General features: G+C 45.6%; 1 protein-coding gene across 3 annotated transcripts in view; it reads right to left on the bottom strand.

Annotated features, from left to right (window-relative positions):
* Positions 1-25,942, bottom strand: part of LOC139048040 (sulfotransferase 1B1-like) — a 362,107-nt gene that overhangs the window by 240,338 nt on the left and 95,827 nt on the right. The gene's annotated exons all lie outside the window — the stretch shown is intronic.

The raw sequence follows: 25,942 nt of genomic DNA, 5'->3' as shown, positions 1-25,942 counted from the left end.
TCACCGGAAAACTAGCAAGCGCGGCCGATGGAGGTGAGGTCGCTGGAGACGTGCTACTGACAGAAATACCTCCTGTGTTGATGCTGAAAAACAAAGTGCGCGTGCTTGTAGATAATGTCCCTGTGATGGCTCTGGTGGACACAGGCGCAACAATTTCGGTCATGAGTGTCTCTTTTAAACACGTGTTAGGGCGAAAGGTTTTGTTTAAATGGGACGAAGATTCAAAGTTCTGTGGAGTGAGTGGTGAGCCGTTGGGACCTATTGGTGTGTGTAGTGCTGACGTATTTTTGGGAGGCCATGTTATTACGACAGAGTTTGTAATTATTCCTCGGTCGACTCATGATGTTATTCTCGGCATGGACTTCTTGCGGGAGTGTGGTGCTACTGTCGACTGCCGCACAGGAAAAGTATTCTTAAGTGGTAGGATTCCATCAGGACTCCTGGAGAACCCTGTAGATCGCGAAACTGCACTGTGTGTTTGTGGTGATACGGTCATACCTGCATCATCTACCGTTTGCGTTCCCGTTGTCTGTTGCGGCGCCGATTCCGACTGCTTCGAAGCTACCGTAGAACCGATGCACTTTAACTGTATGAAGAAGAATGTGTTGGTGCCACATTGTGTGGTGTCGATCAAAGGCGGACGCACTGGCTTATGGACCGTAAACTGTTCTAAGGAGCCCGTTATACTATCAGATGGCATGAAATTAGCCTTCGCCAGGGAACACGCGTCCTTATCAGTGGCTGAACTTACAGATGTGCCGGAAGAACCCGATGGCCACAGTTCGGAAACGGCCCTTTTGTCGATGGTAAATAAATCGCTCAGCACGAGTGAACGCCGAACGTTAGTGGGTGTGCTTTCGAAGCACGTTTCGGTATTCGACTTTGCGCAGAAGGACAATATACCTGCAATCCCTGCGTCTCGAACGCGCCATACCATCAACACGGGTTCGGCAAATCCGATTCGACAAAAGCCATATCGTGTTTCACCATCAGAGCGCCAGATTATCAACGAACAAGTGCACGAAATGATGAAAAAGGGAGTCGTACAAGAGTCAGCAAGTCCGTGGGCAGCTCCAGTGATTCTTGTTAAAAAAAAAGATGGATCTTGGAGATTTTGCGTCGACTATCGCCGTTTGAATGCTGTAACAAAAAAGGACGTGTACCCACTCCCACGTATTGATGACGCAATAGACTGCCTTCATTCCGCCTCTTACTTTTCCTCAGTAGATTTACGATCCGGCTATTGGCAAATTCCGATGCATCCTGACGACAAGGAGAAGACTGCCTTTGTAACCCCTGATGGGCTCTTCGAATTTAATGTGATGCCATTTGGATTGTGCAACGCTCCGGCAACTTTCGAGAGATTTATGGACACTGTATTGCGTGGCTTGAAGTGGAACATCTGCATGTGCTACCTCGACGACGTCGTCATCTTTGGCCGCACCTTCAGCGAACACAACTCGCGTCTAGATATTGTCCTGAACTGCATTAGAAACGCTGGTCTAGTTTTAAACTCTAAGAAATGCCACTTCGGAGACCGCCAAACCCTTGTGCTTGGGCACCTCGTCGACAAGGATGGCATCCGCCCTGATCCCCAGAAAACAGCAGCCGTTGAAGCGTTCAGTGCACCGCGCTGTGTCAAGGAGCTCCGTAGTTTTCTGGGGCTTTGTTCCTATTTCCGCCGATTTATTCCTAAATTCGCCGACGTTGCGTATCCGCTGACATGCCTGCTACGAAAGGACACCCCCTTTGAGTGGACTCCGGAGTGCGACTCTTCTTTTCGTCAGTTGAAGTTCCTGCTGACGTCACGACCGGTTCTTCAACACTTCAGTCCTTCAGCTCCGACAGAACTCCATACGGATGCCAGTGGCATAGGTATTGGTGCCGTCCTAGTTCAACGCTACGGTGACCGCGAACACGTGATCGCATATGCAAGCCGCTCATTAAGTCGGCCCGAGCAGAATTACGCTGTGACGGAACAAGAATGCCTCGCGGTAATATTTGCGGTTCAGCGGTTTCGTTCTTACCTGTATGGACGCCCCTTTACAGTGGTCACCGACCACCACTCATTGTGTTGGCTCGTGAATCTTCGTGACCCTTGTGGCCGCCTTGCGCGCTGGGCGCTCCGACTGCAAGAATACAGCTTCACCGTCTCTTATAAGAGTGGTCGACGACACGCTGATGCGGACTGTCTCTCGCGTATGCCACTTAGTACTACGGACTGTGACGCCGACGACTTCGATCACCTCGTGGCCTCTGTGTCGCCGCGTTTTCCAGACGTCGACTGCTTCAAAACCGAACAGCGAAAAGACGATAAATTAACACCGCTCTTCACCTCTACGACCACCTCGACGACAGCAAACCAGTTCTGTGTACGTGATGGACTCCTCTATAAGAAGAACTTTTCCAGCACTGGCGCACGTTTTCTCCTCGTGGTGCCGGAGAGCCTTCGCACAGCGATTCTGAGTGCTATGCACGACGACCCTACGTCTGGCCATCTAGGTTCGGCGAGGACGTTCTACCGGATTCAGGAACGCTTTTATTGGCCTGGAATGCGACAATCTGTTGAGACGTATTTGGCCAGCTGCATGCAGTGTCAGCGCCACAAACGGCCATCTACTGCTCCAGCAGGTCTTCTGCAGCCGATCCCGCCTCCAAGCATGCCTTTCGAACAAGTGGGCATTGACTTCGTAGGCCCATTTCCAAAATCAGTCAAGGGAAACCGTTGGATAGTTGTTTGCGTCGACTACCTCACACGTTATTGCGAGACGGCGGCCGTGCCCTCCGCAACTGCCACTGACGTTTCAACATTCCTGCTGCAATATGTGATCCTGCGACATGGTCCGCCTCGCGTGATCATCAGCGACCGTGGACGACAATTCACAGCAGACGTCGTAGAGGAGCTGCTTCGTTTGTGTGATTCCCACTTGCGTCACTCGACGCCATACCATCCACAAACGAATGGGCTTACGGAGCGCACCAACCGAACAATTGTAAACATGCTATCTATGTACGTTTCTTCCGACCACAAGAACTGGGATGACGTACTGCCTTTTATCACGTACGCGTTCAACACCGCCAAGCACGAGACCACCGGCTATAGCCCTTTCTTCCTGCTGTACGCACGGCCACCCCGGTACACAATCGACACTGTTTTCCCCTTCTGCAGTCACGCAAATCCCACTGTCGCCGAGACTCTCTGCCTCGCCGAAGAAGCTCGTCGTATTGCTCGTTTGCGCACTTTGGCATCGCAGGACAGATCAAAAGCACGCTACGACATTCGCCACCGCCCGGTAACCTATCACCCTGGTGATTTAGTCTGGCTGTGGACTCCAGTACGGAAACGCGGGTTATGCCAAAAGCTTCTGGCCACCTACGATGGACCGTTCGTGATTATTAACAGACTCACGGAAGTCACGTATAACATAGCTCGCCTCACGGAGAGTGGTAGAAGAGCTGCCAAGACACAGGTGGTCCATGTCGCCCGTTTGAAATTGTTCACGTCAAGACACATGGATTGACTCGCCCGGCGGGCTTCGTCTGCGACGAGAGGAATGTTACGCATGAAGAAAACGAAGACCAGTGAACGTGCTTGCGGTCCCGAGTGGAGGAAGGAAGAAGAGGACGACGCTCGGTGGAAAAACCAGCTGACCGCTCTTGCGCTCACCTCCGCGACTTAAAGTAAACGGTCCCCTTCATCCGTAAGGGTTACAAGCGGTCTCCTTCGCGCGCAACAATATTGTAAAATGTAAGTTGAAATGAAACATTGATATTGAATCCGATAAGAGGACACAAATACAGCACCTACTGACACTACCAAACAAAATCTACTAACGAATGGCATGTAAGAACAACATTTTATTGTGACTGGTTGTGTTTAGCCGGAAAAGTGTGGCTGTCTGAGCGATGCAGGCTGCTGTCCACTGTTATTTATGTCCAGTATGGATGGAATGGAAGTTAGCGCACTGTTACTTCAGTTTTATGTTTGATCATGCGACGACATCAACTATCTGAAAACTAATAGGGAAAGTTCTAGATGTTCAATTAGTGAATGTTCCATTTCAGAACCTAACATTGACTATTCGATTCGAGAATCGAATGCAACATTCGATTTGTTATTTGGAGGTGTCCAATGTTTGCATGCATTTAAGGAATATGGGGGACTCGAAATTAAAGGGTATTTTTTTCCTGCCGATCTTCGCAGCGGAGGACATTCAAGCTTCCGCAAATTGCCAATCACATCATTTCTCGCAACGCAATTCCTGAAATATAGCTTTATACTGAGACCGAACAAAGTTTCGCAAAAAAGATAGCCAGTCCCTCGGCAGCTCAAGACATGCTCCTACCACAGGGTCGTTCTTTTTCTCTCTTGAAAATGAGACGGCACTTGTACAGACACTCGACCCCAGTTCGCGCCGGCGCCGTCGTGCTGTCCTGATATCGCCGGCAGACACGAGGCCCCCGCGTGGAGGTGAAGGCGCCGAATAAAACGCAATAGGTCCGCTCACCCTGGGCATCATTAAGATCAAGGCAAGCGCAGACTTCAAGTTAAAGGGGCACTGCGACACTGCGCAGTAAAAAAATCACACATAGACGCGACAGAATGCTTCCGTAACCACCCGAGAGAAATATTACTCAATTTTATGCAGCGGGGAACGCACAGCCCCTCTGTAAAGATCGGCCCTGCTTTTCTACGGCTCCCGTCATACCCCGCATTCTAACCTGCACATGAAGGCGCCATGGTCCCCTCGTAGGACTACTGGCTAGATGTACGAAGCGTCAGGAGAAATATTAACTTTATCAACGGCCATGTAGGTGTAGGCAACGGTAACGAAGTTCGCGATGCGTGACGCGTTCAGAGGGTCAACATGGAAATTCAGTTTTACACTTCCGGCATACGGCGGCCGTCGTCTGCTCCCGTGGAAATAAAACTGACGCGCAGTGTGAACGGGGCGTTTGGCCTTTTCGCAGCTGTGGAATTTACGGGAGGCGCGCTTCACTAGCCTTCTGCTGAAAGACGAAAGCGAAAGAGCGAAGGCGGTGTGCACCTGTCGGCTGCAAAGATGGAGAATTCGCTGCACCGGTCACCGCAATACGAGCAGCCTCGGCAAGCCTCGTTATGCGGCATCCTGCGAGTTTAGTTTTGCGTGTTGTAGGCCCCAAAACCGGAAGTATAGTGGCGTCTACGTAAACATATAAAAGACCGAATTTAAACTGCGTGCCGTTCAGCGGCTCGCAAACGTGGCTACTTCGCAGTGCAAGCCATTAGCAGCGTTTACACGAACGCGACCGAAGCGTGCCGTATTCGCTTTCAGGCGTATTGAATCTCATTAAAAGAGATAATTCGCTACAAGAAGGTGTACCGGATCAAATGCGCGCCAAGTAGGGGTGTAGTTTGAGACGAAAAATTTGCATTTCCAAGGCGCATGTTTAGAAACATGGCGCGGCAGCTGCCGCACTGCGGAACAGCCAAACAAAGATGGCGGCGAACGGAGCACGCCGCTCGCAATTTCGTTTCACTCGTGAGTACATTACGCGCGTTTAGACAATGTCTCCTTTGTCAACAGCGAATGAGATTACCATCGGTGAGTTACTTGACTCGCGGCGCGGTCCGGTGCACTTTTGAAGAGACGGAAACCGAGACGGCGGCGCACGGTTACCAGTGTCGGCGAGCAGGAAATTTTAGTGTCCCCAACCAATAGGGTACCGTTCCCGCAAAATAAATTTCGCGAAAATTTGTCCACACCGACAAACTACGCGACCTGACGGCATGTACTGCGGGTGCCGGATAGTTTCGGTGCATTGCGGTGCATTGCGGTGCATTGCGGTAGTTTCGGTGCATTTTCGGTGCCGGCTTTCAAGTAAGACAGTGGATGGCATTAGCTGCTTGGACAGGAAAATCCGCATTCGCGTAAATAGTGGCGTACGGGTATATGCTACACGGTCAATTATTACGATGCGCTTCTACAACAGCCGTGTTGACGAAGTCATTGAAAGAAGAGCGGGATCACCATGGAGAGAATGAACCTTTCAATGCCGTTAAATGCGCTTCTACATGAACGCACTGAAATGTTGCATTGCTGCGAATTGTTTTTAAGGTTGTATCTTTTCATGCGAAATGCTTTGCATGGCCTCGATGAGTAGTGTTACAGGACCCATTTAAGATGCATTTCCGAGCACGGGCGTTACATTCGGAAGCGAAAGTGACGAAGCCAAGTACATAGACGGACCGTCACGCTCCACTCGATATAGGCTCTGCCGTAGCCAGGGCAGCGTTCTGGCTTCCACCCTGCTCGCATAAGCGTTGGGCACAGACACATTTAGAGTTCTTGCTGAGCAGGAAGAACAATGGATTGCACTGCCGAGTTTTGGCACATGCTCGAGGTAAATGGTGCTATAGACAGAGTTGCCAACAAGAGGATATGCTTTGCCAGCTCTCTGAATACAGTACTGAAATTAAAGGATACATTACCCCTAAAGTCATCATTGAGAAAGAGAAATATTCTTAGTAATTGCAGTGCCGATTACCGCGCAAATCGCGATGTCCGTTGCTGCTGCGAAGCTTGACCAGTATTTCTTTTTTTCATACGCCTTATCTTTAGATAATCAGACACCCGTGGCGGTAGATGAGCGGGCTGCTGAGCACGAGGTTGAAGGTTCGATTCCCAGCTGCAACGGCCGCACTATAACAACTGATTCATCTTTATTTCTGGCCATAGAGAGGACATTTGAAGAAAAGAAAGCGAAAGAGTAAAAGGCCCAATCAGTGTACATTAATGATTTATAAAGCAAGTTCTTTGTCAAGCTATCCAAAAGTGAGCACTCGCCCTGCCACCAAAGAAGGCTACGAGAAGAGAGGCCATGCGTACAGTGTGGCGCTATTTAAAAAAAAAAAACAGAATCACGAGGTATCAAACTAAGCGCAGGATAAATGACGCGCTGGGCATTTTACAGAGTTAAGGGACGAAGGGCGCGCACGGTCGGAAATAATCCGGAGCCTTCAAATTACGCGCTCTCTCACAGTGACACAGTGTTGCTTCGAGACGTTCAAACCGCACGAATCAACGAGATGATCGCCGTCGCCCAGACACACGATGTACACTGCAGTATTACATAGCTATAGGAAGAAGAGCGCAAACTGACAACACAACACGCAGAGCAGGTGGAGAGGACGAGCGCCCACACTAACTATATACAGGCGCTACGCAAACGCTCAATCCTGTTGTACGCTGCAGCGCGCCCGGCTAAAGCTAGCACGCGGAGAGCGGATGTAACGGCGGCTCGCACGCAACTGAAACAAAGCGAACGCGATCAAGCGCGCACACATGTCGAATCAAGGCCTCGCGCTTTCTTTTTTTTTCAATCTATGTTGTTGTTTTTTTCTAGTGCAAATCTGCAGGAACCGGCTGGAGATAGGACGGAAGAGCTGCGCGTTCTGCGGCTGACGGGGGAAAAAAATGGGGGCAGGTCGCGCCGTATACGTAGACATGCCATCGATCTGCGTTAATGTAACAACGCGTTTACACGCAGTACATACGCGGCCGCCGTAGTCTCATCCTCACGCTTCGCATTCGTTGCTTTTCTTTCCTTATCACACCATTTACGCTTCCTTTGACAACGTCCGCCTACGTAAGTATACGGCTCCCTAGTAAACGAAAGCGAAGTAGAGAAGCCTACACAGACACGACGGTTTCACTCAACCGGCACTGGCAAGTACCAACCTCATCGCGCTCGTGTGAAGTTGGCGTCTATAGTGCAGCTGGTATACTCAATATTGGCACGCATAAAGAGTCGGTCGCATTCATTCAGCAAATATTTTCCCTAAAGGCTCCAAGTCGCCTTAAGTGAGGAGGAGAGGAGGGGAGCAACATAATCACGAAGCAACAGTCAATATTACCCGCACGAGGTCCAGAAAGGTCGTACCGCCAACGCTTGTTCAATTACCACAACTCCAAATAGCAAAACCGACTGTCACACACCTCTCGCGTCATTTATACGTATACGTTCGATGTGGGCTCCCACGACAGCAAGACTGCAAACGTTTCGTCGGCCCTCCCGATCATTCTGACTTCACGAGAACAGTGGCGTCCAGAGCGAGAAACTTCGCTAATGCGTAAACTGCAAGCGAGCTGCGTATAGCGTGGCCTCAGGAAGACAGTGCCACTTTACCACCAGTCTTGGTACATGCCAGACGATGGCAACTCGGACTACCTGGCATTATTAACTAAAGCTCGGGCTTGCGGGCGAAATTGGCACAACTTCGACAAACTAAAATACCACGCGATTTGCTCCGAGGTCGAGGTCAGCACGTCTTCGAGACAGATCGCGAGCTTGACTGCCGAGACGCAATAGCGCGTATCGTGAACATATCCTCCCCGTGTGGCATTTGCGCTATGAACATCTACTAAAATAATGACGTATCAACAAGCCCAAATTGTCGCAATTGTAAACGATGCAATCGTCAGCTCCACCCGATGTCTACTGCAGGGTAAGGCCCTATCACAACGATATGCAAATTGCTCGGCCCTGCAGCGTCAATCAAACACAGCCGGCACCTGGAAAATTTTCTGATCTCATCACTTCGTTCATTCTATTTCGTCATCCGCATTGTTTCCATGTTCTTGAAGATGAAAGACCACCATCCGGAAAACGACGAATATCGAAAATGACGACACAGATGGAGCGCCCTTAATTCCGCGCATGCAATCCGTTGCTCTCCTTTCCGTAAATTCGCGGTGTACGGGCGTGCTGCTCTCCGATGTTGGGCCGGCACCTGTCAATCACGCTGAGGTGGAAGGACGGGAACGGACAATGCACGCTGGCTGTACACAGCTGCGCTCCGAGCACAGGACTGCCACGAGCTCCGAGTAAATAGCAAACGATGAGCCACCGCTATATGCACCCGTCAAACTATAGAGAAATGAGTGGGCACCGCTATATGCAAGCCATGATCCAGTGAGACGCCGCCTTTTGAGATTTGGAATGGAACAGCCCCGAGAGGAGTCGCACTCTCGAAAAATAAACGGCAACTAACAAAGCCCTAGTGACTCAATTGTTGCATATGTTCCCATTTTATGAAAGTAGTAAAAGTGAGTATACGCGGCCTACCTCGCTGCGTATAAACGAGTCAACTTCGCGCAAGACAAGCATTATGAATCAGGCATGTACCCTTCGTTGCGAATCTTAACCAATTTCTAGAAACTGCTAGTGGGCGCACAGTTTCTAGCGAAAGGTTATATGCTTCGCATGCCGGCCGAATTCAATTTCTCCCTATAGTCACGCACAAAGATGAAGGAAGTTACTGAAGTATGGCGCACTCCAACGATTGCATCGGCGCTTATGGCACAAATCCCAATGGCCCCAGCTGAATTGCGAAGCTTAGTGAAGCTTAATGTGTATTTACTAATCTGAGGCACGCCCCGCGGGGTGAGCAGTGGCTATGGCATTCATGCCGTTGATCACGAGGTCGAGAGCTCGACTCCCGGCCAAGGCCGGCCGCACTTATTTATATTGGCGGGAGGGGTGGGGAGCAGGAGATGCAACACCGTGTCAACAATGCATGCGTCATGACACGACTGCGTCCTTTATGATAATACGACGGAAAACGCCGCGCATTCTGAGCGTACGAAACAACACATTGCACGCGTCCTCGGAAACTACGTCACCAAATGGCACAGCTCGACAACAAACCCAGCAAACAAATTCGCAACATCGCGGGAAGGTGTCGCTTTTCATACAGTTCTCACATCCACCCGTTCTTAGAAATTGCAACGAAGGGGTGGATGTCTGATTTTCCCCTTATTAGAGGCTTTTAGCCTGTCCGCTACTCCGGTAAACGGGAGCGCTTTGGACGGATTGCCGGATTTGCGGGGGCGTAGCTAGATCGCTGCAGCCGCCTGGTAGCGTAGAGTTCAACCAGACAAACACAGAGCTAAAACTGCAGTAACCCACTACATCCTGCTTTGCTAGCGGTGCAAATTTTTGGCAGCGACGTAATTGTGAACACGATTACGCCACAGTCGAATATTTATATCAGGAGCTAAGCAGAATATAGTATTTAGCTCTGTGTTTGTGTGGTTGAGCTTTGCACCACCAGCTGGCGCCACCAATCTGGCCGCTCACGTTTACGCCCCCGCTAAACCGGCAAACCGCCCGCACTTGCCGCAATACCGGACACGCTAAAAGTCTCCATTAACGTCTATCCACCTTGCGGGTTTCCGCAGAACTACTATGTCAAACACTTGCTTTTGCTTCGTGTGTTGTCGACAAATTCGGCTTCGCCCTGCCATCTGCTAGCCGCCTGGTTAGCTCAGATGGTAGATGGTAAAGGCGGTGGTCCCGGGTTCGAGTCCCGGACCAGGACGATTTCTTTTCAACTCTGAGGCTTTCCTTTCGAGGAACCCGTATGGGTTTCCTTTGTAGCAATTGCTACGAACGGGTGGATGTCTGATTTTCCCTTTATTAGTTGTCACATCGGAGAAACAAACCCGAACGGTGAACAGATAACGTGTTTCGCGCTAACCGTGATGCTGCAGGCACTGTGTTTATCGATGACACTGCCCGCAGCTCAATTACGTATTCAGTAAAGCAGCAGAGGTCGGCCAACTCAGTAGCACCAACGAAACAGTCAACTCCGCAATGTACGACTTCATATCTCCATACCTAAAGAAAAGCTTACGAATTGCGGACGAGCTCTTAGGAAAAACATGAGATTCCTCCAATGCAAGCGGAAACGTTCCTCCACGCCGTAACGACGCGGGAAACGTATGCCAAATTTGCAACGTAAATAACGCCTCCACGCGACAGAATTCATGTGTCACAAAAACGCTGCAATAACACGACGGTTAGCGACTAATAGACGCTGGCGGCAATAACACGGACTCAAACCTTTTTCAATTACATTCCAGGATACTACTACGAGCCAAATCACGATCTCATGATGAGGTGCACGCCATATGTGTTGAGGGGGGGGGGGGGGGAGGGGTGACTGCGAATTAATTTTGACCATCCGGGGTTGACCACCCGTTTCTTGATGACTCACAATCTGCAGGACCTCAATTACGTTTTACTATACCATACCATGCCGGAGTTTGTGTAACATGCACCCAAATGTAAGTACACAATAGCCTTTTCTTTGCAATTGCTTGTAGTTACTCATAATCACGTCTTCTGCGGGATTATTAGCTATTGTTCAACTGATTACTTCCTCCTTCCGCCCACTGTACACTTTTTCTTGATGCAAAGGTTCTGTGCACAAATGTTTACGGGATTTTATTGTCCTTGACTAATGTGTAACGTTCGCTTTGTGGGCCGAGTATATGGACTGTTATTCAATTTCAAAAAATGCTATGCGCAAGGTCCAAGCTTTCTGAGTAGTTTTCCAAGGGGCGCAGACCCCGAGTCATGGATTCGAACCCCGGCAGCGGTGAGCACGTTTTGACAGGATGCGCGGAATGGGGAAACACTGGCGTGCAAGATCGACAATTCAAAGTGCTCATGAGTAATCCTGGTTAAAGCGTTCCTCATATCCCGCCCTACACATGGGCTTCACACGCAAAAAAAGAAAAGAAAAATGAAGAAAAAGAAAGGAAAAAAAATGGATGTGGCTTAGGTAAGGTTAAGCCCAGGATGCGAAGCATACTAGCCTTTATTTTAGTTGTTGAACCACTGTTTAGCCTGGTGAACTGCTGTTGCTTGGCTATATTTGGTTCGGCTAGACGAAGAAACAACTCATGCATTACTTCTTCGCCTTCAAGAGTGGAACGTGACAGCGTTCCCGTCGACCCGCCAAGGGGTGTAAGACAATGGGCTACAGGGCAGCGACTACGCGCCCCGCATTGGACGCGGTGAGCGTCGAGCAAAGCAGCGTTCGGCGCGGCAACGAAATGTGCGCCTGAGCAAGAGACGCACGCCTTAGAAACAGCGCGTTTCTAAGGCAACACCGCATTCACTAGAGGCGCTTTTGTACCGCTTTGAAGCGTTGTACACAGTAAAATAATTTACACCCTCAAGGGTGAAAACTTTTCCCCATAACACCCCACAAGGGTGTTACGATGGCGAAAATAACCCTAGGGTGTTTTAATTTTTGGCATGTGGGGTGTTTTTCCTATCAGAACAACCCATTTACAGCCAGCAAGGGTGTATTTACTTCAAGAATTACCCAAACACTGCAAGGGTGTTCCTTTTTCACTTTTACTGTCTGTTACAGTCGGCATGAAAAATGCAACTTATCGTGGCAGCATTGTACACAGGTACTTAATGACGCATCCTTGTATCCACATTGATTGTGCTGTTTTAACATTTTGTTTCTATCACAGTCATGAGCAGAGTCACAAAACAGTTCACCTATTACCTCCGGGAAATGGAAGTCTTTATAGAATACTAATAGCATAATTAAAAAAATACCGTGCAAAGAAAACGGGGATCAAGAACACATTGTGTTCTTGGGGCTCGTCAGGTTTGCGCCGTAAATTTCTTTGAATAATAGCCTACCAACGAGCTCAAACCAATGCTCTACTGATATTGTGTGCATCTGGATTCGTGGCGGATATGAACTGTTATATGGTGTGGTGTAACGTAACTAGTGTTCATCAATAAAACAAATGTTTATTAAACTCTGGACAGAAAGCATGTATGAAAACTACAAATACAGGAAAAAATAAATGTAACAGTGCACAAGTAACCCATTTTCTGAATAAGGATACCGAGGGCGTGCAGAAACTTGCACTGCACTAAAAATATTTAAATCACAGGATCGAGAATCACGTGTGGCGCACTATTACTAAAAAAAGCAGTGTCACAGTGCATGCCTCCAGGAAAGCTGCAGAAAGAAAAATAATACACAATGATGCAGGACTACTGTCCAGTGCAAAAATGAACACGTCAGAATACCAAAGCCGTAAATGTATCCACAGCTGTCGCAGCAAATGGCTGCATTTTTACTCAGATAGTGAAGCAGTGGCATCGGCAACAGACTAATATACACCAGATATACAGTATAGACATGCCAACAGAATGACAGTAGTATACCATTCTAGTAACACACAAGCCAAAGAACCAAGACAAAATTTATTATTGAGTTATTTGTTCCTGATTTAATTATTCTCTTTTATTGTGCATGTACTGGTGCACTAACAAACGAAATTGCAAGAACAGCTATAAGAAAGAAACAAGCACTCTAAATGCGAAAATTGCTAAAAGTAATGAGTCGTTCCTTAAATCACAAACGTAACAACAAATAGAAGACTATACTGAGCTTGTAAGAGTACATCAACATAATCTGTAGACTGTCTTAAAAGTGTACAAACTGATAGGAATCGACAAAGCATAGGGAGAGATGTATTACTGTATACCACAAACAATGAGCACCAGTACCGGGCTGATACATAAAGAGCATCGTGGATGTTTGGTTATCCAAGAGCAGATTTTAGGCTAATAATAAATAAAATATATTACACATAATTAAACAACCTATATAAGGGCATGGCGTGGGCATACAAGAGTCCTATTTCCTACACTATGAATCGTTAGCACATCCATTGAAAGGCTAGTCAAGTTCTTGATGACAATGCACTCCGGACACTTCCTCACAACGTAAGCATGAAAGTGCTCGTCGTGTTCTATTGTCTCCAGCTTCTGAGCAAAAGCAAAAATATGCCTCTGCACAGAAAAAATATTTTTAATCATAACAAAAGCTGGTTCCTCTGGACTAACATCGGTGACCACAACGCTACCAACTGTGTACAATATACCGCCAGTGCATAAAGATTTAAGAGAAAATGCCTCTCCTTCCCTCATATTCTTCGAAGAGAGAATTGTTTTTATCTGTGAAGGCATCTCCTCAAACATGATTCTTTTGCATCCTACAGTCCTAAAGGCTGCACCATGATCGCCACAAGACTGCAGGTACATCTCATAACCTTGATGGCGACTTGCAAGGGTCGATGTAATGTTTCTAAAGTTCTTCAACTTTCTGGCCAAATCCTTGAAATACTGGTGTTTTGCTTCGTATCTCATTGCCCATGCATTTATGAGTGGTCCATACATTTCCATATACTTTGGATAGTGGATCAGAAAGTGCATTTTACATGGAATACGTACATCTCGAAAAACTTCTGTGAAGTCAACGCAAAAGCAAGAGATGAGGTGGTCTACATAAGCGATATATTCCATAGTGACTCTTCGGCTCATGAGAATATCAACTATTTTTCGCAGCAAAATGTAAAGCTCCCATTCTTCAACTCCTTTTGGAATCTGTGTACCTATGTAGAATGGCAAGTATCGAAATAAACAAAATAGTTGCGATGCACTTCCTTTTATACTGCCTTGCAACATTGTCATTGACAACTGCTCAGGTTTGTTCCGCCTGTCATTGTCAACATAGCAGTAGCCCACAATTGAAGAGTTCAAATACTCTAAAGTAATGATTCTTTTTTTCACTAGAGAAAGGAGAACGTGCTTCAGCAAAAATGGAATTACACCTTCAAGTAAATCATGCATGAGGTCCGGGGGAAGGTGCTGCGTCGCATGAAAACCTGAAAATTTAACAGCACACTCACTCCTTACGCCATATATGGGGAGACAGCTAACCCCGCTTTGAAGTAAGCTTACTTGGCGATCGTGGGCAGCTGGCGTTCTTTCAACAAAGTCTGCCGGTCTGTGCTTTCTTCCAATTTCACTGCTCAAAGCCATGCAGTGGCGACATATTCTGCCTTTGCTGAAACTACATCTGAACCCTCCCAGTCGATGCATAGAAAGGTTGTCTCCGCAGGCAAATAAAACTGAGCCTGTGCAAACTTCCCCATTAATAAAAATGCCTGTCGTTTCAAGATGTGCAATGTCGTTAACAAGAGGTTGTAAAATTCGCTTTAAACCATATTTCACAACAAATTTTTCCTTCGCTAGCACAGCTAAATGAATTGACGAAAGCTGTGACCTTGTTTCTGGTGGGCCATTTAGAAGCGTATAATACACTGACATTATTTTGTGTTTTCCCCGTTTGCTTCCGAGGGGATCGCAAACCTCAAACTCATCCGTATACAACTGAATGCACAGCTTCTTTGTATTTCCTTGAAAGTATGCATGCTCTTGGAATGCTTTGCCGTCAAAAACGTCAACAAGATAATCTCCTGAATTTCTTGACCTAATTCTTGCGTCAGCTTGAGGACTTTCGAGCAAGTTCGTTAATACTTTCAGTACAGGAACATAAGTAAACACTTCTTTCTTCCTATTAATGTCCCTACCAAGACAGATAGTTTGTGGTTCTACAAAGTTCATGCAGAACTTCCAATATTTTTCACGTTCCTGATCATTAATGAGCCTTGCTAAGTCATTCTGAATGAATGATGTGGCAGATTTGAAGCCACCATGAGCCTCAGTAAAAAAATGTGCTACGAAAGACTGAAGGTACATCACCAAATCCGCGGATATTTCTTGAATTGTTGCATTCGGTAGGCGCTTTCCCTCTTTCCATTTCAATTGTAGATGCGCAAACTGTTTAAATAAGTTTGGACACTGATCAGTAGACAAGCTTGAACTTCTTTCTCCAGACACTGCAAAGCTTGTGTTTGCACTGAATAGTTCATCCCCCTCACTGCTGCCAGGAACCACCTCAATGTCATGTTCCGCATTGTCTACACCTTCTTTTGTCCCTTGTGGCTCTTCCATATCCTCAGTACCTTCGAGGAGACCTGAATGGTACCTTGAAACATGCTTTCTGTAAGCTCCATAATGTCTATATGTCCTCAGGCATCCGTCAAGTCCACACACCCAGTTCTGTTCGTGCCCATGCTCAGCGTGTAAGTGGCGAAACAAGGACCTTAGCGTGTTCTTTCTCTTTCCACACTTGTGGCACTGCATGAAGCGAATTCCAGGCATCTGGAGAACAAAAGTAAGTAGGATGTCATTCACCGCGCGCAGATTACATTATTACTTATAAGAAGATGTTTCAGTGAAAAATGCACAATATGGTGCGTTGATTTGATTTGATGTTTATGTCTTTCAAAGGAAAGGGGAAACCAAGGCAAAATGTGGTAGGACTGACTGGGTCTTGGCTCCCTTGTGCTGTTTTAGTCAGGTTTACATAGTCAGGTGTTTATATATATATATATATATATATATATATATATATATATATATAAGCGACCTTCTAAGCACTCCCATCCATGTGCATCCCCTCTCTACCTCTTCCACGTGATCCGCTTCCCCTCACTTTCGCACCTACACTTTACTTCACTTTGATACTCCTGATGCTGATGTATTAAAATAAGCCTGTCGAGCGTAGCTGCATAGGAATGCATGCTACTGAGAACACTTAAGAACCCGGCCAAGCATGGCTCGCTCCATACCGTATTCGTGGCGTTGCCTGTACCTCGATGTACTGCACGTATTTCGCCTTATAATGCAATACAAGGTTGATTTGTGCAACGAGTGGTTGAGTACTAATGACAGAATTTAACTGAGTGCTTTCGTCATCGGGCAAGTACTTGAATGTCGCGGAGGAGTCTGTAATCGTATCCTGCATTTACCTCAATTTCTCGATTATTAAGGCTCTGTTCGAAATAATATTGACGCCTTAGAGATTCCCGAGAAGTAATCTATCACTTTAGTTTAACTTAATATTTGCCTTTAGTGTCCCTTTATTTTTGGAGCATCGCGCTGCGTTGCTGGTGAACCTAGGTTCAAGTCCTCTATCAAACACGTTATCCATCTTTTTTTTTTTTGTGGATTATTCGGCTGGACAAGAGCACTCAGCCGCAGCTAAAAAGTCCGTTAGGGTCTACAAAGAAAGTTTCGCTCTAAAAGCACTCGACTGCCGAAGCAGTTGATCATGGGAAAAACCGAGAGCAGAGCAGCGAAATTCGGGCAGCGGCAGCATCTATTTACCAAATTTCCAAGGATTAGAACTGAGAAACTCAAAAGCAGTCTGCAGAGAATAACCTTTCTTTGCAACAAAGTGTTGCAGGACAACTGGGCTAAATTTTAATATTCATCATTTTATACTAAATTTGTAAATTTTACAAACTGCAAATGATTATAACAGTGGCTTACCTGGCCTGCAATGCTTTGTAGAAAGTCAGTGGCGATGTACTGGGTCCGTCAGTCGCAGGTCAAAGAAATCACAAAGCACGCAAAAACAAATGACAGAAGAAGCATACCCTCACTGACTCGACTGCTAAACGTGCTGGCACTTTATACCAGTGCGGCCTATTGTAGCCGTGTGCGGCGCGCCCTGCGTACCTCCTCTCCGGCGGGTTATTTTGTTGTGAATACTCCTGCCGTGGAAAGGGAAGAGTGGCACGTTGTCGTGTGTCTTACGATATTTTTATGCAGTCCCTTTATGTACTAGTGTAAGAAGCAAAATATTTCTTAAATAACTTTTTTCTCCATATTCGTCATTCGTCTTTCAGCAACCTTTTTTCTGTGTTGGAGATCAAGCCAGGTTTCCGCGAAATCCTCATGCAGATATATTTAAATGTGTCCATCCGATGAGTGTGGTTGATCCGATGCTTTGTTCTCCCTTAGTGCTTAAAAAAAGCATCGTGTTAAAAAAAATCGGTTTTAGAGGCCGCTGTCGTCAGTGCAGAAGACCCACTCAGCGCGACACGTCAAGCCACTGTGCAAGACCAGATCCACCGAGATACTGAGAGACCCGGCAGCCAGCAGTCACGCCAAAGCCAAAAGCGTAGAAAGAGCTACGCGAAAAGACAATTAGTTCATACTATTTCTTTTCCGTCTTTATTGTTTGTTTCATTGGCTTGGTGTAACAAACAAATCATCCAGCCCAGGTTTCCCTTATTCTTTCCGCTAACTGATAAGCAGGAATTTACAAAGTAAAATATAGTACAAAGGCTTCATGACACTATGTGCAATCGCGAACGGACGCGAACAGAGATAGAAACACACTGTGTGCTTTTTTTTCTAAATCCCCGTCCAGCTGCGCTTGCATTTGGTATCACGAATCCAAACCACTAGCCTGCCAACGTGCTTAAATCAAGTAGAAAGTCACCTTATCACGTCTAGGAACGGAAAGTACTTCTACGATTTCGACGACAATTGCTTTGTTCTAAAATACATCAAATATAACGGAGGATACAAAGTGGGGATGGATGAGAATTTATTGAGAAAACGCCAATATGAGCCTGAAGTAATATCGATATTCTAGCCTCTATACTCTAGTCAGAGGGAAGGGGAAGAGAAAAAAGAAAGGACAAAAGGAAGTGCACGATACTAGCGCAGATACTGCGCGCGTATCGTTTACTTCCTTCTGTCCTTCGTCCAGGTTTCGCTGAATATGTTCAGTTACTAACTATAGCCCAGCTTGCTATGTTAAAACATTCCCGCCCAACGGCCTTGTTATTAAGTGGCTCCAACGAAGAGCTCAATGTCTGCCATTCTCGATTTTACTTGGTACAGGCAACATGTATATACTCCACTATCGCAGATATATCAGATGTGTCACAGTCTGCTGAGTCCGAGCTGTTCGATGCAAGTATTCTCGCGTAAGGGCAAAATCTAGACCACGCCTGTATAGGAGACGCTCGCATGAATAAATTGGATGCGATTCAGCAACCGAAATGTCCTATGCGGACATTTCTGTTTGTGACGATTTGTGACGTTTGTGACGATTTTGTTGTATTGCCCAATGCCCTGTTGTGGATTTCCGCATAGCGTCGGTGAGAAAAGCAATAGAAATATCGAAATGAGAACCGTGTGATGACGAGTACGTCATCATTTAAGGCCATTTAATTCATTGGATTGTTACATTCCAGCAGATGTGGGCGTTGGTAAGTGAGAAGCAACATATAAAAGACGATTTTGATGACCAACGCCTTTTTCGAGAATACTAGTGTGCACCTCATGACGAGGGTGCTGCGCCGGGCTGTTTAGCTGTAGGTTCCATTGCGTGTCCGGCGAAATGAAACTTGGTTTCTGAAATATTCTGCGCGCACCCTGCGTCCGGCTGCCAAATTCTGGCAGTTAAGAGCGTTGTTAAATGAAGCGCAAAACATAAAAGTCCACTTCGATGAGCAACGCCTTTTTCGAGAATACCATTACAGACTTCGTGATGAGGCTACAGCGCCAAGCTGGTTAGCTGTGAATTAATTTTGTGAGCATATGAGTTAGTGCCTTGTACAAATCTGGAACTATAATTATTTTCCTCAAGCAGGCCTTATTTGCTTTACAAAAAATAAAAACCCTGTCGCAATGATTCTTGCACGACTTAACAAAAAAAAGTTCTGCCTTTATTTCTACATGAATCGACATAGTTCAAGTTCTGTGTAGCGTACCACTGTCCATCCTTCAGCCAAATGTGAACTCTCTCCGTTTAATCGTTTTCACAAAAGAATACCATATTTGTGGAAAGTAAAAAAATTAAATGTTTCTATTAATAATTTTGGGCTTAATGGCAGCCCAACTGTAGCAGATACCATTTAAAGATTTAAAAAACACGCACACCTGTGGTGACGACCCCTTTGACCTTTCAAAGTGTCATCGCACCTGAAAGATTCTTCACGCACATCTGCCAAATTCCTGCAGTTTTGGTCACTGTTAAAATTAAAGAGCGTTTAAAATCCAGCTTAGACGGAGCCAGCGTGTTTCTGCCTCTTCCTTCGTTTTCCCACGAATGCTGCACCTGCTACAGCTGTGTTGAGCGACTCTAGGCGGGTGATTGACCCTATCGAGCTGTGTGGTGGTTGTCACAATGCTTTCTGGAACGCCCTGGCCGTGAATGCACGTTAGCCCTCCCCCCCCCCCTTCCCCCCCCTCACCTGTCAAACCATTGCAGTAGCTGCTGCGGTTACTTTCATACTCACGTGCAATAACCCAGAAGGGAGATGGTATGGTAGAAAGGGGAGACATAGTAGATGAACCCGGTTTCTGCAGAATTGCACGCCTAATGCCTGTCTGTTAAAGTGCTGCGGTTTCGAACGTTGTTAAATGGAAAAAAAAAGAAGGTTTAAACGGAAACTTCGACGGAGCCAACGACTTTTTGAAGAATGCTATTTTACATTTCATGACGAGCATGCAACGCCAGGCTGGTTGAGCACGTGCGATTTCGCGTCGTGTAGGCAAAATAAAATAAATCAATCAATCTTCCAATATCAATCGCCAATTCGGATAAGCCAAATTTCCGCAGCCGCCACTGATGCTTCTTACTCCGATATACGAGAAGCCGGCATGTTCTACGCTTAATGGGCGGGAAGTAAATTTCTCTTGGGCCAAAAAGAGCTGTCCCGTCGCCTGTGAACAGCCCTAGGCTGGTTAGCTATTAGCCCCGAGAACGAACTACAGGGCCGTTGCGAGCTTGTTACGTCAGGGCACAGACAAGCGCCTGTTGTCTGCTGCAGTTCGGGCGGGGCGCCTTCTGCAGTGTTTTCGTTTGTTCGCTCTCGTTCCCTCTGCTTGTATACTTACGGCAGTCGTCTGAAATATATTTTTACGACGTCTTCGTTTGCGAAAATTTATCCAAAGAGCTTATTTCTTAGACGACAATACAATTCTCAAAGGCAGCGCTACGGTGCCAGCCGAAGGAGCGCAGAGCGCGCGGATCGACAACCGCAATAACATAGCCTGTAAGGATCCAGTTATGATACGATACCTGGAGCGGTGCCACAAGTGTGGCACAAACGCTGGCTATATATGAATTCTACAAGAGTTACCTTGATTTTAATCCGCTGAGACAGGTTTGCTCACGACGAGTGATTCATGGTATAATTTAGAATTTTTGCATCTCTTCACAGAAACGTACGCTCGGCAGTAACGGGAGGACTTAAGTAACATTGCAGTTCAGGTTCTACCATCACCACAAGCTTCTTTAACTGCATCTAAAAATTAGGCGGTTTTTCACGTGTTTATCTTAAGTGGCGGTTACTTCAAGTAATGCTAACTGAGGTTTACAGCTGTTTGCAGGATACGAAAAGGAATGTACCAATATATATTCCCTTTTCCATGATACACGTTCAACTCCCCTGAGGAATGTACATGACGAATCTGTTTGGCGAACTGGCACAGGCTGCTTGGCCGAATTTTTTTAGTGAAATATGCTTTTTGGACCGTATGGCTACAACTAGCTACAAAGAAGCCGAAGCACCATTCATAAGTAGTATGGGATATATTGAAGCTATATTTGTGTGTGGAGGGTGAAAAATCAAGCGACATATGTCAGGCTTGTGGTGTCTTCCTTATGAATGTTTGCGAAGTTCTCTTTTATGTACTCACGAAGTGAATAGTTCTACGTTTGTATAATTAAACGACGCTGAATCGAGACATGGTGCGGCAGAAGGTGTTTGAATTTTGCTTTTCTAGGCAGCCCAAGCTGCGCTGTGGTACCTCGAGTATACTTTAGGCATCGAAATTGGCGCTGTAAAAAACTGATTCATGGTTTTAACTCTAAGTTGTAGTACACTGATGGGAGTCGCGAACAATCCGTGCCTCGCCATAACGACAGCCGGTTGCTTCCGTTGCGTGAGGGGTGTGTCATATTGCCGATAAAGGCTTTTGAGGGCCACCATGAAACACTTCATGGCTTGCAATTGATTGGCTCTCGATCTTAACCACGAAACTTTTCTTTTAGATGATTGTTACTATGGTATTTATGAATTAACTATATATGTAGATACTATATATGACGCGCCGTCGTGTTAGTCGCCATGAGCAATTCGTGTTATGGGGACCTGTTTCAGAGAGCGGTGAAAGTAGCTGCAAATTTTCATACGAAATGCGCACCTAACTTTTTCTTTTACGCATTAATAAAGTGGCCATATTTGACTACAACAATTCACCAGAGTAATAAAAATCATGATGACAGCTTCGCTGGGCAGTGTCTTTCTAACACGGATAACATGTTGACACCGAATACCAAGATCTTTCTTCCATGTAAAATGCAATGTCTCTCATAGCTAAGTACTCAGGGAATAAGTGTTTAGCGAAGCATTATACACAGCTTCGCGTCTTGAATTTGCAGACATTCTTTTTACGCAAAATTTATGGACGGACATGGCGCATATATGCGTTACAATATCAGTAAACCCTTTCAACACTACATAGCTTGCGATATCCAAGCCGCAAATTTTTTCGACTCACTAACTTTAGAAGAAGGAACTGTGATTCATGCATGGCAGCAGAAAGAAGGCGACTGTCCTTCAATAAGTACGGCTCGATTCGCCCATACCTCAAGCATACAGGAAGAGAACGAGCGCGCGCGGCAGCCGAGCTAGCCGGAGGGAGCGGCGTCCTGGCCGTGACGTCACTCGCGACAGGGTGCCACTCCAAATTCTCGCCGCTTATACGTTCCTTTGCGTGTCCGGCGAAATAAAAATTTCGTAATGGTTTTAGCATTTCTGAAGTATTCTGCACGCACCCTACGTCCGGCTGCCAAATTCTGGCTGTTACGAACGTTGTTAAATGAAGAGCAAAACATAAAAATCGATTTCGGTAAGCAACGCCTTTTTCGAGAATACCATTACAGATTTCGTGATGAGGCTACAGCGCCAAGCTGGTTAGCTGTGAATTAATTTTGCGAACATTTGAGTTAGTGCCTTGTACAAATCTGGAACTATAATTATTTTCCTCAAGCATGCCTTATTTGCTTTACAAAAAAATAAAAACCCTGTCGCAATAATTCTTGCATGACTTAACAAAAAAAAATTCTGCCTTTATTTCTACATGAATCGACATGGTTCAAGTTCTGTGTAGCGTACCACTGTCCATCCTTTAGCCAAATGTGAACTCTCTCCGTTTAATCGTTTTCACAAAAGAATACCATATTTGTGGAAAGTAAAAAAAAAATTAAATGTTTCTATTAATAATTTTGGGCTTAATGGCAGCCCAACTGTAACTGATACCATTTAAAGAATTAAAAAAAACACGCACATCTGTATACCATATTTGTGGAAAGTAAAAAAAAATTGATGTTTCTATTAATAATTTTTGGCTTAATTGCAGCCCAACTGTAACTGATACCATTTAAAGAATTTAAAGAACATGTACATCTGTATACCATATATGTGGAAAGTAAAAAAAAATTAAATGTTTCTATTAATAATTTTGGGCTTAATGGCAGCCCAACTGTAGCAGATACCATTTAAAGATTTAAAAAACACGCACACCTGTGGTGACGACCCCTTTGAACTTTCAAAGTGTCATCGCAGCTGAAAGATTCTTCACGCACATCTGCCAAATTCCTGCGGTTTTGGTCACTGTTAAAATTAAAGAGCGTTTAAAATCCAGCTTAGACGGAGCCAGCGTGTTTCTGCCGCTTCCTTCATTTTCCCACGAATGCTGCTCCTGCTACAGCTGTGTTGAGCGACTCTAGGCGGGTGATTGACCCTATCGAGCTGTGTGGTGCTTGTCGCAATGCTTTCTGGAACGCCCTGGCCGTGAATGCACGTTAGCCCTCCCCCCCCCCCTTCCCCCCCGCACCTGTCAAACCATTGCAGTAGCTGCTGCGGTTACTTTCATACTCACGTGCAATAACCCAGAAGGGAGATGGTATGGTAGAAAGAGGAGACATAGTACCAGAAGCCAACGCCCCGACGAACCCAGTTTCTGCAGAATTGCACGCCTAATGCCTGTCTGTTAAAGTGCTGCGGTTTTGAACGTTGTTAAATGGAAAAAAAAAAGAAGGTTTAAACGGAAACTTCGACGGAGCCAACGACTTTTTGAAGAATGCTATTTTACATTTCATGACGAGCGTGCAACGCCAGGCTGGTTAAGCACGTGCGATTTCGCGTCGTGTAGGCAAAATAAAATAAATCAATCAATCTTCTAATATCAATCGCCAATTCGGATAAGCCAACTTTCCACAGCCGCCACTGAGGCTTCTTACTCCGATCTTCGCGGAGCCGGCATATTCTACGCTTAATGGGCGCGAAGTAAATTTCTCTTTGGCCAAAAAGAGCTGCCCCGTCGTCTGTGACGACGTGGTAAACTCCATGGCTGGTAGCACCATTGATACAATAAATGAGGTGGTACTCGAGAAAACTACAAGAACCAGCGGCGTTAATGCACCATACATGCAGCTGATAATGCCCTGAAAATGTAGGTGTACGTTTCAACACAATGAGGATCCGGAAAAATTTGCGCGTGATAGTTGAAATGTTACATTTTTAAGAAAACGTCACATTTATACAGCGCCGACAAGCAACTCAGTAGATTAAGTAACAGTGAATAAATGAATTCGCTTTAATTGAGCTGCGTATATTCCATCCTTATGTCTGCCTTTTAGTTGTAATGCTGATTCAATTGCTATTTCAGGTCAGGGATATTGAGATGCATCCGATGTAATAGATATGGAGTTTTGTTGTTCACGTATGTTAAACCGCTGACGAACATCTGATATGGCAAGCACGTCTTCACGGTCGCTTCGAGTAACGAAAGTGTACCTAATAAATAAATAAATAAATAAATAAATAGGTAGAAATTGATCATATATGTTATACACTGACGGGGGGGGGGATATTATTGCAGAACTTTCATAACGAAGTCAGCTTCAAAACAGGCCACAAATTTTTACATCCTCATTGTACTAATTTGCGAAGCTGCCTGCTCTTTAGTGTAACCTACTTTATGAACCACAGCCTTCTACGAGCTCTAACTCCATCACGTTGTGAGACGCAGTACAATGTCACTTGAGAGTTACACCGCTTATGCAATTCGTCCGCCATTCCGCCAAACCCTTGATAACGTAGAAAACGTAGAAAATGGCACGAGAAAGGGTGCCTGACAATGTAGGTGAATGCCACTTGTTTCGAACTTTCAATCCTATAATTTATACGAAAGTTTGCCGAAGACAAAGCAAAGGCCTGATTGGACTGAGCTGTGTGGCAGGACTTTGCTGTTCTCTGTGAGTTCCATAGTTTCCAAGTAAATTCATTTTAAGTAAGTCTCACGTATATATTTTTACAATTTTTCTCTTGGCTACGCAATGCCGCGAAAAGAATCGAAGCGTAAGCAGCTACAAAATCTTTTAAATGCGGAATACTGCCATTCTGGCAACTACGACAACGCGCGAAACCTTTTCGAAGTCATTTTGTGCGTCGAAAATAGAAGCACAACGTCTAATATAACATTTGTGCAGTATGTTCCTGTGTATGATGGTTCACAGGTTAGTTTGGAATAAATAAGCTGTTTTAGGATAAATAAACTGAGGTGTACTTTGGAATAATACGATTTGATTTTCGTAACGCAGAAGCCTTTTTCTCGCAACACGCGACTCACCAAGAACTTGAAACTTGGAAGCAACGAGTTAATTCATTAGTAATTGGCGCACTATACATAGATTCAGTTCTCGCAAACGAGTAATTAAAACGTTATTCAATTTCTTGAATTTTCTAGCCTGGTACTGAGTAGCCTATGTCTTATAGTTAATTATTCTTTACGAAGTATGTCTGCCTGAGAGCTCTGAATAAGCCAGATTTTGGAACGAGGCGTACAGCGCAGCACTCCTACCGCCTCTATGACGTTGCCAAGGGCAATATGGCTTCAAATGTCTGTCCTCCACCCTATTTTTCTTCCTTTTCTTTCTTTTTTTTTGTAGCAGCGTTTGTTTGCGCAATCAGCACGCCATTACACAAATTCCAAATTCTGTTTTGGTGCTTTGCTCCTTCAGTCGATACCGAAAAAGTACATGCGGCAGAAGAGACTAAGCTTTTGAGATTAATTTAGGTTAGTGAAAGTGAAGTTCTGTTTCTGTGACTGCAAGCGACGATCTCGAAGGCCATGCAAAACCCTCTTACTCGCAATGAGTGGGGTCCAAAATATGACGACTATATATAGTCCACTAAAGCGTGCCTTCAAAGTTTGTTTCTGTTCTTTCAAGGAAGCTGACGCTGTGCGCAGAATTTGAATACCTAATTTTTTTAAAACAATGTGTTTATTTCGTGTTTCAGGCTCGCAAAATGGTTTTCGCCTATGCAGTAAGCTTAAGCATTGCTCAAAG

This window comes from Dermacentor albipictus, chromosome 7 (genome assembly GCF_038994185.2).
Source record: "Dermacentor albipictus isolate Rhodes 1998 colony chromosome 7, USDA_Dalb.pri_finalv2, whole genome shotgun sequence".
In the NCBI taxonomy this organism is placed as follows: domain Eukaryota; kingdom Metazoa; phylum Arthropoda; class Arachnida; order Ixodida; family Ixodidae; genus Dermacentor; species Dermacentor albipictus.
Note: the sequence above shows the minus strand (reverse complement) of the source record. Positions and strands in the feature narration are given on the sequence as shown.